The sequence below is a fragment of the Elephas maximus genome, chromosome X (assembly GCF_024166365.1).
Source record: "Elephas maximus indicus isolate mEleMax1 chromosome X, mEleMax1 primary haplotype, whole genome shotgun sequence".
Classification (NCBI taxonomy): Eukaryota; Metazoa; Chordata; class Mammalia; order Proboscidea; family Elephantidae; genus Elephas; species Elephas maximus.
In genome coordinates this window covers 41,878,553-41,897,700 of record NC_064846.1, presented here as the reverse complement: position 1 = coordinate 41,897,700, position 19,148 = coordinate 41,878,553, and positions in this window count along the sequence as shown.

The window sequence follows — 19,148 nt, the reverse complement described above, 5'->3', positions numbered from 1 at the left end:
AAAAATAATAGTCCAATGGAAAAGAATAACAAAAATAAATAAATAAATGGAGGAAAAACACAAATTATTTCTTACCTGATGTTGGGAAAACTTGCTCACTATATGGATAAAACTAGAGCTGGGGCCCTAGCTAACTCTACATACAAAAAGTGCATGCTAATTGAGTTAAATATCTAAATATAAGCAGTAAAATGACAATGTTTGGCAAAATAATTCTATTATGAAAACATTCTGCATCCCACTTTGGAATGTGGCGTCTGGGGTCTTAAATGCTAACAAGCGGCCATCTAAGATGCATCAATTGGTCTCAACCCACTTGGAGCAAAGGAAAATGAAGAACACCAAGGTCACACGACAACTAAGAGACAGAAAGGGTCACATGAACCAGAGACCTACATCATCCTGAGACCAGAAGAACTAGTTGGTGCCCGGCCACAATCGATGACTGCCCTGACAGGGAGCACAACAGAGAACCCCTGAGGGAGCAGGAGATCAGTGGGATGCAGACCCCAAATTCGCATAAGGAGACCATACTTAATGGTCTGACTGAAACTAGAGGAATCCCGGTGGTCATGGTCCCCAGACCTTCTGTTGACACAGGACAGGAACCATCCCCGAAGACAACTCATCAGACATGAAAGGGACTGGACAGTGGGTAGGAGAGAGATGCTGATGAAGAGTGAGCTAATTATATCAGGTGGACACTTGAGACTGTGTTGGCATCTCCTGTCTGGAGGGGGGATGGGAGGATAGAGAGACTTGGAAGCTGGCAAAATTGTCACGAAAGGAGAGACTGGAAGGGCTGACTCATTAGGGGGAGGGCAAGTGGGAGTACGCAGTAAGATGTATATAAACTTATATGTGACAGTCTGACTTGATTTGTAAACGTTCACTTGAAGCTCAATAAAAGTTAATAAAAAAAATGACAATGTTGATAAAAGAAAATATACAAGAATATCTTCTGTGACCTGTGGATAAGGAAGGACTTTTTGGCAAAACTTGAAAACAACAAACCATAAAGCAAAACCTTGATTAATTTGACTGCATCAAAATCAAGGTGTTCTGTTTAACTAAGGACATTGCTGACAACATTTATAGATGAAGGTAACCTGAGGATTCCTCATCAGAATAGTGGCTAGGTAAAATGTGATGGATACAAACCATGCAGTTTTAATGCAGCAATTAGAAGCAACAGGTTAGATTCATTCATGACAACCTGAACAGACCTTAAAAACACAGTGCTGAGTAGAAAAGTAGGCCACAATAAGATATGATGTATAGCAGAATATCATTTTCCTAAAATAAAACACATGCACATATAAACCTATGCTGTCGAAAAGAACACAAATTTTTAATAAATACACATTAGGCACACATTTAAGCTTAATTTAATTTAAATTGTTACTTATGTAGTGTGGAGAAAAAGGGAGTAGTTTGTAAGGATTAAAAGAAATTAACTGACTAATTAGGAACCAAAACTGATCAAGAAGAAACAGAAAACCTGAAAAGCTGCTAATTGAATCTGTGAACAAGTCTCATCCCTTACAGCACTCAAAAAAAAAAAAAAAAAAACACAAGCTCTTAACAATTTACAGGCAAGTTTTACTAAAAGTATTGAAGAATCTAGAAAGAGAGAAAACTACCCACCTCATGCTGAAACTAGTATAATAAATAACAAGAAAAAAAAATCAAATGAGCAAACGATTTGGAAAATTTCACCAAATAAGATAGCAAATACACATATGAAAAGATGCTTGGCATCATTACTAGTTACAGAAAAGTAAATTCAAACCACTGATATTACCATATATCAGTGACTAACCTAAAAAACAAAACCTGGTGATACCAAGTGGAGAGGCCAGGATGTTGAGCAATTACACCTCTCATCCATTGCCGATACAGCCTCTCTGGAGAACGGTTGGGCAGTTTCTTAGAAAGTTAACCATACAGCCGCCATGACCCACTCTTGGGTATCTGTCCCAGTGAAATGAAGACATATGTCCTCATAAAAAATTATATGTAAAATTTCATAGATTTACTCGTAATTGCCAAATTTTAGACATAATCCTTCAACTGGTAAATGGATAAACAAGCTGTAGATCATCCATGCAGTGGGATGTCATCCAGGAATAAAAAACAACAAACTATTTTTTTTTATTGAAACACAGAACAACACAGATGAATCTTAAATGCAGTATGTTAAGCAAAAGAAGCCAGAAACGAAAAATCTACATACTGTATGATTCCATTTATGTGACATTCTAGATAAGATAAAACTATCAGGATGGAGAAGAGATTAGTATGTTCCAAGGCTGTGGATAAGAGTAAGGTTGACTACAAAGGGACAGCATGTTCTGTATCTTGCTTGTAATGGTGATTATACAACTCTATGCATTTGTCAAAACTCATAGAATCATACACCAGAAAGAGTGAATTTTACTGTATATTATTTTTAAAATAAATAATTTTTAAAGGAAAATTATGAGCATTTCACAAAAGAAGAAAACCAAATGTCCGATGGACCTGTGAAAAGACCTTCAACCTTACTATCTTCCAGAAGCCCAAACAAAACAACTAAAAATAAAATTTCCTACACATCAGATTGGCAAAAATTAAGATGTCTACTGGAAATTTTGAGGAAAGGAAATTCATATGTACTACTTACTGAAGTGTAAATTGACACATTTTAGAGAGCAATTTGGTAATATTTCGTAAACTGAAAATACATATAACCTGGGACCTAGCAATTCTGTTTCTCAGTGTGAATCCTAGAGGAAATTGAGCACCTATGCATAAGTGGTCATGCACAAGAGTGTGAACTGAAACTATTCTTGATATCAAACATTGGAAGTGATATATATGTTAGCCAAGAGAAGAATGGTGAATAAAGCTGTGAAATATTCATATAATGGAATGGTGCATTTAAAATGCATGAACAATAAAAACAACCAAAAATATGTGTGTAGTTATGCAGGTAGATATGGATGCATATGTGTGTATAGAAACGCATAAATAAATGCACTTGCAGGTATAGGTGTATCTGTAGGCATTTGTATTATACAAGTTTGTGTGTGCCTCATATATATCCACATATATAACAAACCACACAGGGGGCACAGTTACGGAGGCTTCCTAGACATAGCCAAACAACTCACAGGACTGGTGTACTGGGTGAAAAGGCTTAGAACCATAGTCTCGGAAGACAACTTAGCCAGTTGGCATAACACAGTTCACAAAGATAATGTTCTTACACCCTAGTTTGGTGAGTAGCATCTGGGGTCTTAAAAGCTTGTGAGCGGCCATCTAAGATACAATTATTGGTCTCCACTCCTATGAACTACTCCTATGAAGCAAAAGAAAATGAAGGAAATCCAGGGCTTAAAGAAGAAACTAGTACACGGGACGAATAGCCCACAGGAACCACAGCCTCTTCTAGCCAGAGACTAGAAGAACTAGATGGTGCCTGGCTGACCTTTCTAACCAGGGACACAATAGAAGGTCCTGGATAGAATGGGAGAAGAATGTAGAAGAACTCTCAAAGTCCTAAAAAAAAGGCCAGACCTACTGGGCTAGTAGAAACTAGAGGAATCCCAGACACTATCGCCCTAAGATGGCCTTTGAACTTAGAATTGAAGCAATTTATGCAGGTCACTTTCAGCCACATAATAGATTGGCTTATAAAATAAATACTATCACCCATGAGTAATGTGCTCCCTTAAACAATGGACTGTATGAGACCAAAAACAACATTTACCCACAAGCAAAGACGAGAAGGCAAGGAGGGAAAGGGAAGCTAGGTCAATGGAAGCAGAACAAACAAAATGGAAATAATGAACATGCTGACACATTACAAAAATTGTAACCAATGGCACAGAATGATTTGTATAAAAATTGTTAAAGGGGAACATAATTTGTTTTGTAAACTTTCACCTAACACATAATAAAATATTTTTAAAATTAAAATAAAATGCATGAATAAAGAGCATGTGTATCAAATAAATATCAGTAACAAAATGTTGAGTGGACAAAAGTTGCAAAATAGCACATCTGATGTGATATGTACAGAGCCTTGGTGGTGCAGTGGTTAAGCTCTTGGCTGCTTACCAAAAAGTTGGCGGTTCAAACCCTGTCAGTGGAGAAAGACGTGGCAGTCTGCTTCTGCAAAGATTATAGCTTTGAAAGCCCTATGGGGCAGTTCTCCTCTGTCCTGTAGGGTTTCTATGAGTCAGAATCGGCTCAATGGCAATGGGTTATGGATTGGGCATGATATTTCTATGAAGTTTGAAGATAAGCAAAGCAATACTACATATCGTATATTGATAAATATGCACTTGCCCACTTAGCAGTAGTTTGAACACTTGTAAAGGAATGATAAGCCTTAAATTAAATTTAAGACAGTAGTTACCTCTGAGGAGGTTGAAGAATGAGATCTAGGAGGGCCACAACAAGGTCTTCATCTATATATGTAATATTTTATTCCTTCAAAATAAAGATAGGAAGCAAATTTGGTAAAATGCTGATCCTTGATTTATTTTCTTATTGTCTGTATGTTTCACAAAAATTACTAAATAGATTATCCATGTAAAGATGTCCATGTACAAACTAAAATCATCTCACAAAACAGCAGTGGTTTATGTGCCATTCTTTGGAAAAAAATGCTAAAGTTTCTCAGAACGCTGGCTGAAGAACTTGGACTCAAATCTTACCTCTATCATATACTAGCTGTATAGCATTAAGTCAGTTACTTCTAAGCTCTTTAAGCTCCAGTTGCCTCATTGGTTAATTGGGTATAAATAATAATATCTACTTTGTAACGTAATTGTGAGAATTAAATGGGATAATGACTTCAAAACATTTAGCACATTTTTGGCACATATTGTTATGGTTGTGCAGTGGTTAAGAGCTCAGCTGAAAGGTCAATCGTTAGAACACACCGGCCACTCCACAGGAGAAAGATGTGGCAGTCTGCCTCTGTAAAGATTTACAGCCTCGGAAATCCTATGGAGCAGTTCTACTCTGTCCTATAGGGTCACTATGAGTCGGGATCGGCTCGAAAGCAGTGGGTTTTGTTGGTTGTTATTAGCTGCCATTGATTCAGCCCCTGACTCATGCACAACTGAATGAAATGCTACCAGGCCCTGCACCATTCTTGTGATCAGTTTGGGATGAGATCATTGTGATCCATGGGGTTATCACTGGCTGATTTTCGGAAGTAGATGGCCAACGTTTTCTTCCTCATCCATCTTATTCTGAAAGCGCTGATGAAACCTATTCAGCATCATAGTAACACAACACCCTCCACTGACAGACGAGTGGTTGCTGCATATGAGGTGTGTTGATTCGGAATCAAACTTGGGTCTCTGGAATGGAAGGTGAGAATTCTACCACTGAACCACCACTGCCCCACAACAAGAAGTACTAAAACAATGGGAGTTGCTGTTATTGTATCATTTATTACCTGTGGAGTGAGGTCATGGAAGGCATTCTAGAGGAGGTGACAATTGACTTGAATCTGAAAAGCCATGAAGAATTAACCAGTTATACAAGCTAATCAAGGGATAGTTTACACAAAAAGGGCAAAACGTCTACAGCATAAGCATAAACATACATGATTGAGCTTGCAGAACAGCCCTGGACAAAGACAAATGCTCTTTGTTGTAGTCCAGGTCTCTTGACAACATTTCACCATCCTTGGGTATATCATTTAAAAAGCACAGCATAAGTCCAAACACACTTTGGAGATGATGATGAATGGTTTTGAGATGAGTGGAAAGAATGATGACCTGTGGGAAACAATCAGTTTCCTAGACTTGAACAAATTGCATAGTCAAGTGCTAAAAACAGAACTGGAAGGAAACATGGCGAATACATCTAAAGATGACACCCCATTTCCCTACTTTTATTTCTCTGTTTTCCATAATATCTCTATTTTCCAGATACACTTTCCACATGCACTTTGGAAAACTAGTCTATTAAAAGAGTGTTACTCAAATTACAAACCTTCAGACAGGATTGATAAAACCAAATTCGCTTTTTGTTGGGGTTCAGTGGCTGAAACATGGGCTGGATCACTGCCTGGCTGGTTAAATTAAGTAAGTAACCAGACTGGGAACTCGTAAGTCTGGCTACTATATTGTCTTAAAGAGCAAACCAACTTAGAATTCTAATTAAGTGCTGTAAAACTTGGCCAAAAAGTGAAAACTAAATAAAAAATGGTTTATGTGGTAGCACCATATACTATAACATATCTGATAACATTTTTTTCCTTTCAAATAAAAAATTAGGCCCGAATGGAGAAAGGAAAAAAATAGCAAAAGGACTTGTGGAATAAATAAAAATCCTGTGGCCACAGCGCAGCAACACCATAAACAAACTCTCTTGCTAATCATATTGTGTTAGCAACTGTATATCAGATGGGTAACACCGGCTAGCTCAAGCCAATTCTCTTTTCAGTACACATATCCTCAGAGAGAAAAGGAGAATCAAGATTCTAATAGTGATTGCATATTCAGTTAGGAGGGAGACTGACATTAGAGCTGAGGCAACATTTTCCCCTTTTTTCAAACCTCTAAAAATGTTAATTGATCAAAGATGTTGGAAATCGCTGTGGAACAAGGAGGAAGATGATTAGTCAAAAGCCAGTATAGTAAAAAGCGTAGGAGAAGAGTTACGCAGCTTAGTTTAGCAACTCAAACATACTAGTATCCCAAATGACACGGAGTGAAATTTCATGGCTTGGCTAGCCCTGTGTACTGATGCTACCATAAAGTGGTCTCTGAAGTTTCACAACCTATGATGTTCATAGACTTCTTATTTTAGAGAACATAAAATGGAGATTGCTAACTTTCAATGGGTGAAAAGTTTCATGGAATATAAGTATATATATGTGAGTGTGTGTAGAAAGAGAGAGAGAGCGACCTGGTGACACGATAGTTAAGTGTTCGGCTGTTAACCGAAGGGTTGGTGGTTTGAACCCACTCAGTGGCTCCGAGGGAGAAAGACCTGGCAATCGGCTCCTGTAAAGATTAAAAAAAAAATTAGAGCCTGGAAAACCCTATGGGGCTGTTCTCATCTGTCACATGGGGTCGCTATGAGTCAAAATCAACTCCATGGCACCTAACAACAACAACTATATATATATATATAGGAAATACAGGTTGTGAAGCAAATTTCACTAAAAAACATTGGGCCCAATTATATGTTGTAAATTTTCTACTTCTATTATTAAATTTAAAAGCAAGACATTTTGGTATTAACTACAGCTCCCCAGAACCCCAAGTGATCTCCAAAAGAATATGTACATACATAACCTTGTAACAAGGAGACCTGGTTGCCCAATGGTTAAGTGCTCAGCTGCTAACTGCAAGAAAATCCTATGGTGCAGATCTACTTTGTCACACTGGGGTCGCCATGAGTCAAAATCAACCAACAATAGCGTTATAATAATCTACACTTCATTTTCCATATCTTTAACAATTCCCTAAGCAGTTTGCAAATGTATTGATTTTCATACCTGATTCTGAAGTTACAAGAGAGGAAAACAGAATCTGAAACAGGTAATAGGCTTTCTCACTCTCACATTGTGGGCAAGCATGAGAGGAAAAAGAGGGAAGGAAGTTGGGAGAGCTTCTTTTAGATTTCTCTGGGTGGCTAGAAGCAGATGCAGAAATCCTTGAAGCCATTGGGAATCAGAATGTGGGAAAGAATTTGAGAAGCAAACTTCTTCATACTTTTAATTAAATAAACTGAGTAAATCAGAAGTGCAAATAGAGCTGCCAGAAGGAGAATGTGCAGCCTTGGGAGTAGAGACTGCCTGTCTCACTCTACTGCCTCAAGAAAGGCAAAAATTAGCTGGTTTGGCAGAAATGCTAAAATTTCAGTGTTTTTAGTTGAAACATTTTTTTCCAGAACCACCCCAAGCGTGGCTTTTATGCATAAAATGTTGTCATGCATTCTTCAGTGTCTCAGGCTTATTTAAACCAGAGGAGTGGAAAAAAAATTCTTTTGGGATGGTGGCCCTATATTCTCCCTTGTCATAAGCCCTTTCAACACCAGGTTCTTTAAGGCTAAGATTGTTTCTGAGGGGTAATAATTGATCTTCTGATTGCAGAAAGAGAACAGGGACTGTTTACTTTATGTTCCAAAATGTCATCTGGCACTATCTCCCAGGAAAGAAGGATGGCCTGTGAAAAGCTGTAAACAGCTTACAGAACCACAATAGGAGCTTACTTGGCAATCAAAAGCTAAAGATAACACATATTCATATGATATCCAAGACCACCAAGTAAAATAGATCTGATGGTTGCTTCCGAAAAGCTTCAGGAAATCAGTGTTCAAAGCTGGAGTTGCCTTTTTGGATGCAACCCCTCTTCTGGTTTGCTACCAGCCTTCCAACTTTGATAGAGTCTAAGAACCATTTCCTCAGCAATATTCATGTGTTTTTTTGCAGGCAATTATTCAACAGCACGGTCAGAAGTTGTGGATGGCAACATCTCATACTTAACTATAGCTTGCAAATGCTCTACTCTGCCAAAAATAAGTAAAAAGTCACTCTCAAAATGAGATGTTGGAGGATTAAAGGCCATAATCCTTTATTGGATGGATTTGATTGTTAGGTTTATTTTTAATTTCTTTAAGTTTAAATATACAGCTTTACATTCTTGTTTTTAAAAAAACTCAAATGACAAATGTATCAATTGATAGCATAATATCAAGACCAGTTAATACAATAGTTACTCAAATCTATGCACCAAACACTAAGGCCAAAGACAAAGAAATTGAAGACTTTTACCACCTTCTACAGCCTGAAGTTGATTAAACATGCAATCAAGATGCACTGATAATTACTGGCCATTGAAATGCGAAAGTTGGACACAATGAAGAAAGGTTTGTAGTTTAAAAATATGGCAATGGTGATAGAAATGATACTGGAGACCACATGAGAGAATTTTGCAAGACCAATGACTTCTTCCTTGCAAATACCTTATTTTTTTTCTTTTTTAATAACTTTTATCAAGCTTCAAGTGAACGTTTACAAATCCAATCAGTCTGTCACATATAAGTTTACATACATCTCACTCCCTACTCCCACTTGCTCTCCCCCTCTTGAGTCAGCCCTTTCAGTCTCTCCTTTCTTGACAATTTTGCCAGCTTCCAAGTCTCTCTATCCTCCCATCCCCCCTCCAGACAAGAGTTGCCAACACAATCTCAAGTGTCCACCTGATATAATTAGCTCACTCTTCATCAGCGTCTCTCTCCCACCCGCTGACCAGTCCCTTTCATTTCTGATGAGTTGTCTTCGGGGATGGTTCCTGTCCTGTGTCAACAGAAGGTCTGGGGAACATGGCCGCCGGCATTCCTCCAGTCTCAGTCAGACCATTAAGTTTGGTCTTTTTATGAGAATTTGGGGTCTGCATCCCACTGATCTCCTGCTCCCTCAGGGGTCCTCTGCTGTGCTCCCTGTCAGGGCAGTCATCAATTGTGGCCGGGCACCAACTAGTTCTTCTGGTCTCAGGATGATGTAGGTCTCTGGTTCATGTGGCCCTTTCTGTCTCTTGGGCTCTTAGTTGTCGTGTGGCCTTGGTGTTCTTCATTTTCCTTTGCTCCAGGTGGGTTGAGACCAACTGATGCATCTTAGATGGCCGCTTGTTAGCATTTAAGACCCCAGACACCACATTTCAAAGTGGGATGCAGAATGATTTCATAATAGAAATATTTTGCCAATTGACTTAGAAGACCCCGCAAACCATGTTCCCCAGACCCCCACGCTTGCTCCGCTGACCTTTGAAGCATTCATTTTATCCCGGAAACTTCTTTGCTTTTGGTCCAGTCCAATTGAGCTGACCTTCCATGTATTGAGTGTTGTCTTTCCCTTCACCTAAAGCAGTTCTTATCTACTGATTAATCAATAAAAAACCCTCTCCCACCCTCCCTCCCTCCCCCTCTCGTAACCACAAAAGTATGTGTTCTTCTCAGGTTTACTATTTCTCAAGATCTTATAATAGTGGTCTTATACAATATTTGTCCTTTTGCCTCTAATTTCGCTCAGCATAATGCCTTCCAGGTTCCTCCATGTTATGAAATGTTTCACAGATTCGTCACTGTTCTTTATCGATGCGTAGCATTCCATTGTGTGAATATACCACAATTTATTTACCCATTCATCCGTTGATGGACACCTTGGTTGCTTCCAACTTTTTGCTATTGTAAACAGAGCTGCAATAAACATGGGTGTGCATGTATCTGTTTGTATGAAGGCTCTTGTTTCTCTAGGGTATATTCCGAGGAGTGGGATTTCTGGGTTGTATGGTAGTTCTATTTTTCTCTCTTTAAGATAACGCCAGATAGATTTCCAAAGTGGTTGTACCATTTTACATTCCCACCAGCAGTGTATGAGAGTTCCAATCTCTCCGCAGCCTCTCCAACATTTATTATTTTGTGTTTTTTGGATTAATGCCAGCCTTGCTGGTGTGAGATGGAATCTCATCGTAGTTTTAATTTGCATTTCTCTAATGGCTAATGATCGAGAGCATTTTCTCATGTATCTGTTGGCTGCCTGAATATCTTCTTTAGTGAAATGTGTGTTCATATCCTTTGCCCACTTCTTGATTGGGTTGTTTGTCTTTTTGTGGTTGAGTTTTGACAGAATCATGTAGATTTTAGAGATCAGGCGCTGGTCGGAGATGTCATAGCTGAAAATTCTTTCCCAATCTGTAGGTGGTCTTTTTACTCTTTTGGAGAAGTCTTTAGATGAGCATAGGTGTTTGATTTTTAGGAGCTCCCAGTTATCGGGTTTCTCTTCATCATTTTTGGTAATGTTTTGTATTCTGTTTATACCTTGTATTAGGGCTCCTAGGGTTGTCCCTATTTTTCCTTCCATGATCTTTATCGTTTTAGTCTTTATGTTTAGGTCTTTGATCCACTTGGAGTTAGTTTTTGTGCATGGTGTGAGGTATGGGTCCTGTTTCATGTTTTTGCAGATGGATATCCAGTTATGCCAGCACCATTTGTTAAAAAGGCTATCTTTTCCCCAGTTAATTGACACTGGTCCTTTGTCAAATATCAGCTGCTCATACGTGGATGGATCTATGTCTGGGTTCTCAATTCTGTTCCATTGGTCTATGTGTCTGTTGTTGTACCAATACCAGGCTGTTTTGACTACTGTGGCTGTATAATAGGTTCTGAAATCAGGTAAGGTGAGGCCTCCCACTTTCTTCTTTTTCAGTAATGCTTTGCTTATCCGGGGCTTCTTTCCCTTCCATATGAAATTGGTGATTTGTTTCTCTGTCCCCTTAAAATATGACATTGGAATTTGGATTGGAAGTGCGTTAAATGTATAAATGGCTTTTGGTAGAATAGACATTTTTACTATGTTAAGTCTTCCTATCCATGAGCAGGATATGTTCTTCCACTTAAGTATGTCCTTTTGAATTTCTTGTAGTAGAGCTGTGTAGTTTTCTTTGTATAGGTCTTTTACATCCTTGGTAAGATTTATTCCTAAGTATTTTATCTTCTTGGGGGCTACTGTGAATGGTATTGATTTGGTTATTTCCTCTTCGGTGTTCTTTTTGTTGATGTAGAGGAATCCAAGTGATTTTTGTATGTTTATTTTATAACCTGAGACTCTGCCAAATTCTTCTATTAGTTTCAGTAGTTTTCTGGAGGATTCCTTAGGGTTTTCTGTGTATATAATCATGTCATCTGCAAATAGTGATAACTTTACTTCCTCCTTGCCAATCCGGATGCCTTTTATTTCTTTGTCTAGCCTAATTGCCCTGGCTAGGACTTCCAACACGATGTTGAATAAGAGCGGTGATAAAGGGCATCCTTGTCTGGTTCCCGTTCTCAAGGGAAATGCTTTCAGGTTCTCTCCATTTAGAGTGATATTGGCCGTAGGCTTTGCATAGATGCCCTTTATTATGTTGAGGAATTTTCCTTCAATTCCTATTTTGGTAAGAGTTTTTATCATGAATGGGTGTTGGACTTTGTCAAATGCCTTTTCTGCATCAATTGATAAGATCATGTGGTTTTTGTCTTTTGTTTTATTTATGTGATGGATTACATTAATGGTTTTTCTGATATTAAACCAGCCTTGCATACCTGGTATAAATCCCACTTGATCATGGTGAATTATTTTTTTGATGTGTTGTTGGATTCTATTGGCTAGAATTTTGTTGAGGATTTTTGCATCAATGTTCATGAGGGATATAGGTCTATAATTTTCTTTTTTTGTAATGTCTTTACCTGGTTTTGGTATCAGGGAGATGGTGGCTTCATAGAATGAGTTGGGTAGTATTCCGTCATTTTCTGTGCTTTGGAATACCTTTAGTAGTAGTGGTGTTAACTCTTCTCTGAAAATTGGGTAGAACTCTGCCGTGAAGCCGTCCGGGCCAGGGCTTTTTTTTGTTGGGAGTTTTTTGATTACCGTTTCAATCTCTTTTTTTGTTATGGGTCTATTTAGTTGTTCTACTTCTGAATGTGTTAGTTTAGGTAGGTAGTGTTTTTCCAGGAATTCATCCATTTCGTCTAGGTTTTCAAATTTGTTAGAGTACAATTTTTCATAATAATCTGAAATGATTCTTTTAATTTCATTTGGTTCTGTTGTGATGTGGTCCTTCTCGTTTCTTATTCGGGTTATTTGTTTCCTTTCCTGTATTTCTTTAGTCAGTCTAGCCAATGGTTTATCAATTTTGTTAATTTTTTCAAAGAACCAGCTTTTGGCTTTGTTAATTCTTTCAATTGTTTTTCTGTTCTCTAATTCATTTAGTTCAGCTCTAATTTTTATTATTTGTTTTCTTCGGGTGCCTAATGGATTCTTTTGTTGCTCAGTTTCTATTTGTTCAAGTTGTAGGGACAGTTCTCTGATTTTGGCTCTTTCTTCTTTTTGTATGTGTGCATTTATCGATATAAATTGGCCTCTGAGCACTGCTTTTGCTGTGTCCCAGAGGTTTTGATGGGAAATATTTTCATTCTCGTTGCTTTCTATGAATTTCCTTATTCCCTCCTTGATGTCTTCTATCACCCAGTCTTTTTTCAGGAGGGTATTGTTCATTTTCCAAGTATTTGATTTCTTTTCCCTAGTTTTTCTGTTATTGATCTCTAGTTTTATTGCCTTGTGGTCTGAGAAGATGCTTTGTAATATTTCGATGTTTTGGATTCTGCAAAGGTTTGTTTTATGACCTAATATGTGGTCTATTCTAGAGAATGTTCCATGTGTGCTAGAAAAAAAAGTATATTTTGTAGCAGTTGGGTGGAGAGTTCTGTATAAGTCAATGAGGTCAAGTTGGTTGATTGTTGTAATTAGATCTTCCGTGTCTCTGTTGAGCTTCTTACTGGATGTCCTGTCCTTCTCCGAAAGTGGTGTGTTGAAGTCTCCTACTATAATTGTGGAGGTATCTATCTCGCTTTTCAATTCTGTTAAAATTTGATTTATGTGTCTTGCAGCCCTGTCATTGGGTGCATAAATATTTAATATGGTTATGTCTTCCTGATCAGTTGTCCCTTTTATCATTATATAGTGTCCTTCTTTATCCTTTGTGGTGGATTTAAGTCTAATGTCTATTTTGTCAGAAATTAATATTGCTACTCCTCTTCTTTTTTGCTTATTGTTTGCTTGATATACTTTTTTCCATCCTTTGAATTTTAGTTTGTTTGTGTCTCTAAGTCTAAGGTGTGTCTCTTGTAGGCAGCATATAGATGGATCGTGTTTCTTTATCCAGTCTGTGACTCTCTGTCTCTTTATTGGTGCATTTAGTCCATTTACATTCAGGGTAATTATAGATAAATAAGTTTTTACTGCTGTCATTTTGATGCCTTTTTATGTGTGTTGTTGACAAATTCATTTTTCCACATACTTTTTTGTGCTGAGGCGTTTTTCTTAGTAAATTGTGAGATCCTCATTTTCATAGTGCTTGACTTTATGTTAGTTGAGTCGTTACGTTTTTCTTGGTTTTTATCTTGATTTATAGAGTTGTTATACCTTTTTGTGGTTACCTTATTATTTACCCCTATTTTTCTAAGTAAAAACCTAACTTGTATTGTTCTATATCGCCTTGTATCACTCTCCATATGGCAGTTCAATGCCTCCTGTATTTAGTCCCTCTTTTTGATTATTGTGATCTTTTACCTATTGACTTCCATGATTCCCTGTTATGTGTATTTTTTTTTAATTAATCTTAATTTGTTTGTTTTTGTGATTTCCCTGTTTGAGTTGATATCAGGACGTTCTGTTTTGTGACCTTGTGTTGTGCTGATATCTGATATTATTGGTTCTCTGACCAAACAATATCCTTTAGTATTTCTTGTAGCTTTGGTTTGGTTTTTGCAAATTCTCTAAACTTGTGTTTGTCTGTAAATATCTTAATTTCGCCTTCATATTTCAGACAGAGTTTTGCTGGATATATGATCCTTGGCTGGCAGTTTTTCTCCTTCAGTGTTCTGTATATGTCGTCCCATTCTCTTCTTGCCTGCATGGTTTCTGCTGAGTAGTCTGAACTTATTCTTATTGATTCTCCCTTGAAGGAAACCTTTCTTTTCTCCCTGGCTGCTTTTAAAATTTTCTGTTTATCTTTGGTTTTGGCGAGTTTGATGATAATATGTCTTGGTGTTTTTCTTTTTGGATCAATCTTAAATGGGGTTCGATGAGCATCTTGGATAGATATCCTTTCGTCTTTCATGATGTCAGGGAAGTTTTCTGTCAGGAGTTCTTCAACTATTTTCTCTGTGTTTTCTGTCCCCCGTCCCTGTTCTGGGACTCCAATCACCCGCAGGTTATCCTTCTTGATAGAGTCCCACATAATTCTTAGGGTTTCTTCATTTTTTTTATTTCTTTTATCTGATTTTTTTTCAGCTATGTTGGTGTTGATTCCCTGGTCCTCCAGATGTCCCAGTCTGCATTCTAATTGCTCGAGTCTGCTCCTCTGACTTCCTAGTGCGTTGTCTAATTCTGTTATTTTATTGTTAATCTTTTGGATTTCTACATGTTGTCTCTCTATGGATTCTTGCAACTTATTAATTTTTCCACTATGGTCTTGAATAATCTTTTTGAGTTCTTCAACAGTTTTATCAGTGTGTTCCTTGGCTTTTTCTGCAGTTATCCTAATTTCATTTGTGATATCATTAAGCATTCTGTAAATTAGTTTTTTATATTCTGTATCTGATAATTCCAAGATTATATCTTCATTTGGGAAAGATTTTGATTCTTTTGTTTGGGGGGTTGGAGAAGCTGTCATGGTCTGCTTCTTTAAGTGGTTTGATATGAATTGTTGTCTCCGAGCCATCACTGGGAAACTAGTTTTTCCAGAAAATCCGCTAAAAAAAAAATGCAGTCAGATCCCTATCAGAGTTCTCCCTCTGGCTCAGGCTATTCAGATGTTAATGAAGCCGCCTGGGGAGGGTGGGGGAGGGAACAGAGAGATAGGAGAGTAACACCTCAGAATATAGCCAGAGTTGCTTGTCTTGCTTGGAATGACTATTATATCTGAGATTCCCGCTGGCGCGTCGCCTATGTGTGCTGGCTGTGTGGAGATTGCCCCCGGGGGGTCTGGCCCGCTGGAGTCAAGGTCAGATCCTCCGCTTCCAGCCCGACGCCCAGCGTCAATGCTCCCCTACTGGGACAGTGCACTCTCGACTCCAAAATCAGTCGCTGCCTCCCGGGGACTTCTCGTCCCTCCAGCCGCGTGGCCGTGCCGCCCCTGAGAACCAGTTGGGCCTCCTCCCGGGGTTAGTTCAGATGGGTGGAGCAGCTTCCTGTGCTTGTGCCGTGACCGAGTGTCCCGGCTGGGACGCTGTTCTCCCTGCTCCAATACCAGTCGCTGCCCCCCGGGGACTTCTCCTACCAGGTGAGTCCCACGCCGCCTGTGTGACCCGTCTGGTCCCCTTCCCGTGGTTAGTTCAGGGGGGTGGAGCAACTCTCCGTGTTTATGCCGTACGTGCCTCCAGTCCAAATCCCTGCGGGACGGTTCCCCGGCTCGGACGCTGTTCTTTCTGCTCCAAGACCAGTCACTGCCTCCCGGGGACTTCTCCTACCGGCTGCGTCCCACGCCGCCTGTGGAACCAGCTGGTCTCCCTCCCGGGGTTAGTTCAGGGGGGAGGAGCAGCTGTCTGTGCTTGTGCCGTACCTGACTGGTACGCTGGCTCCAGGCTCTGGAAAAAATCGCTGCTTCCCCGTATTAGTTCGTTCTCCGTCTCTAGATCTGTGTTTGTTGTTCAGGGTTCATAGATTGTTATGTATGTGATCGATTCACTTGTTTTTCCGTGTCTTTGTTGTAAGAGGGATCCGAGGTAGCGTCTGCCTAGTCCTCCATCTTGGCTCCGCCTCCGCAAATACCTTTTAAACAACATAAACAGCAACTATACAAGAGGACCTCACCACATGGAATACACAGGAATCAAATAAGCTAACATCTATGGGAAGAGAGTATAGAGAAGCCCAATATCAGAACAAGGCTGGGGTCTAACTGTGGAACAGACCATCAATTGCTCATATGCAAGATCAAATTGAAGAAAATTAAAATAAATCCACAAGAACCAAAATATAACCTTCAGTATATCCCGACTGAATTTAGAGACCATTTCAAGAATAGATTTGATGTACTGAACACTAATAGTCGAAGACCAGACGAGTTGCGGAATGACATCAAGGACATCATACATAAAAAAAAGGTCATTAAAAAGGCGAGAAAGAGAGGAAAAAATCAAAGGGATGTTAGAAAAGACTCTGAAACTTGTGGAAGAAATGATGAAGTAAAAGAGCTGAACAGAATATTTCAAAGGCCAGCTTGAGAAGACAAAGTAAACTATTATAACGACATGTGCAAAGACCTGGAGTTAGAAAACCAAAAGGGAAGAACATGCTTTGCATTTCACAAGCTGAAAGAACTGAAGAAAAATTTCAAGCCTCCAGTTGCAATTTTGAAGGATTATATGGGCAAAATACTGAATGACGCAGGAAGAATCAAAAGAAGGTGGAAGAAATACACAGTCACTGTAGCAGAAAGAATTAGTGTTGAAGGAAGAAGTCCAAGCAGCGCTGAAGGCACTGGCGAAAAACAAGGCTCCAGGAGTCGATGGAATACCAATTGAGATGTTTCGACAAATGCAACGCTGGAAGTGCTCACTCATCTATGCCAAGAAATTTGGAAGACAGCTACCTGGCCAACTGACTGGAAGAGAGCCATATTTGTGCCCATTCCAAAGAAAGGTGATCCAAAGGAATGCAGACATTATCAAACAATATCCTTAATATCACATACAAGTAAAATTTTGCTGAAGATTACCCAAAAGCAGTTGCAGCGGAACATTGACAGGGAACAGACAGAAATTCAAGCTGGATTCAAAAGAGGATGTGGAACAAGGGCTATCACTGCTGATGTCAGATGGATCCTTGCTGAAAGCAGAGAACACCAGAAAGATGTTTACTTGTGTTTTATTGACTATGCAAAGGCATTTGACTGTATGGATCATAACAAATTATGGATAACATTGCAAAGAATGAGAATTCCAGAACATGTAATTGTGCTCATGAGGAACTTGTACATAGGCCAAGAGGCAATCACTCAAACAGGGCAAGGGGATACTGGGTGGTTGATTATCACGAAAGGTGTGCATCAGGGTTGTATCTTTCACCATACCTATTCAGTCTGTATGTTGAGCAAATCATCTGAGAAAGTGGACTATATTAAAAAGGAGCACGGCATCAGGATTGGAGAAAGACTCATTAAAACCTGTGTTATACAGATGACACAACCTTGCTTGCTGAAAGTGAAGAGGACTTGAAGCACTTACTGAGAAGATCAAAGACCACAGCCTTCAGTATGAATTATACCCCAACATAAAGACAACAAAAATCCTCACAACTGGACCAATGAGCAGCATCATGATAAAAGGAGAAAAGATGGAAGTTGTTAAGGATTTCATTTTACTTGGATCCCCAATCAATGCCCATGGAAGCAGCAGTCAAGAGATCAAACGATGCAATGTATTGGGAAAATCTGCTGCAAAAGACCTCTTCAAAGTGTTTTTAAAAAAAGCAAAGATGTCACTTTGAGGACTAAGGTGCACCAGACCCAAGCCGTGATATTTTCATTACCCTCATATGCATGCAAGGGATGGTCAGTGAATAAGGAAAATCGAAGAATTGATGCGTGTGAGTTATGGTGTTGTCAAAGAATATTGAGTATACCATGGACTGCCAGAAGAACAAACAAATCTATCTTGGAAGAAGTACAACCAGAATGTTCTTTATAAATGAGGATGGCAAGACTATGTCTTACATACCTTGGACACGTTATCAGGATCGACCAGTCCCTGGAGAATGACATTAGGCTTGGTAAAGTATTGGGTTAGCAAAGGAGAGGAAGACCTTCAATGATACGGATTGACACAGTGGCTGCAACGATGGGCTCAAGCATAGCAATAATTGTGAGGATGGCGCAGAACTGGGCAGTGTTTTGTTCTGTTGTACATAGGGTCACTGTGGGTCCAAACCAACTCATCGACACCTCCCGACAACAACAACATTCTCCCTTCTCCCAATACTGCTCCACCCAAAAAACTCTTAATAGTTTGAGGCATAGTTTTGGAGACCATCTTCAATGCTTATAAGGAGATCTATGTCTTGTCCAAATCTCTCTACATTTTAAAACAATAAATGGGATCATAGTGTTCTAAAGGAGTCCTGATGGAGGAGTGGTTAACAGCTCAGGCTGCTAACCAAAAGGTCGCCAGTTCAAATCCACCAGCCACTTCTGGGAAACCCTATGGGGCAGTTCTACTCTGTACTATAGGCCTGCTGTGAGTCAGAATTGACTCGGTGGCAAAGGGTTTTAAGTGTTCCAAACCAAAAAAAAAAAAAAAAAAAAAAACCCCAGTGCCGTCAAGTCGATTCTGACTCATAGCGACGCTATAGGACAGAATAGAACTGCCCCCGTAGAGTTTCCAAGGAGCCCGTGACGGATTTGAACTGCCGACCCTTTGGTTAGCAGCCATAGCACTTAACCACTACGGCACCAGGGTTTCCTTAAGTGTTCTGAAACGGCTTTTTTTTCACTTCATAGAACTTGAAAATTTTCTATGTCAGTACATTTGGACTTATATCATGTTTTATGCTTTTATAATATCACATTGTATGGATATGCCATAATTTAACC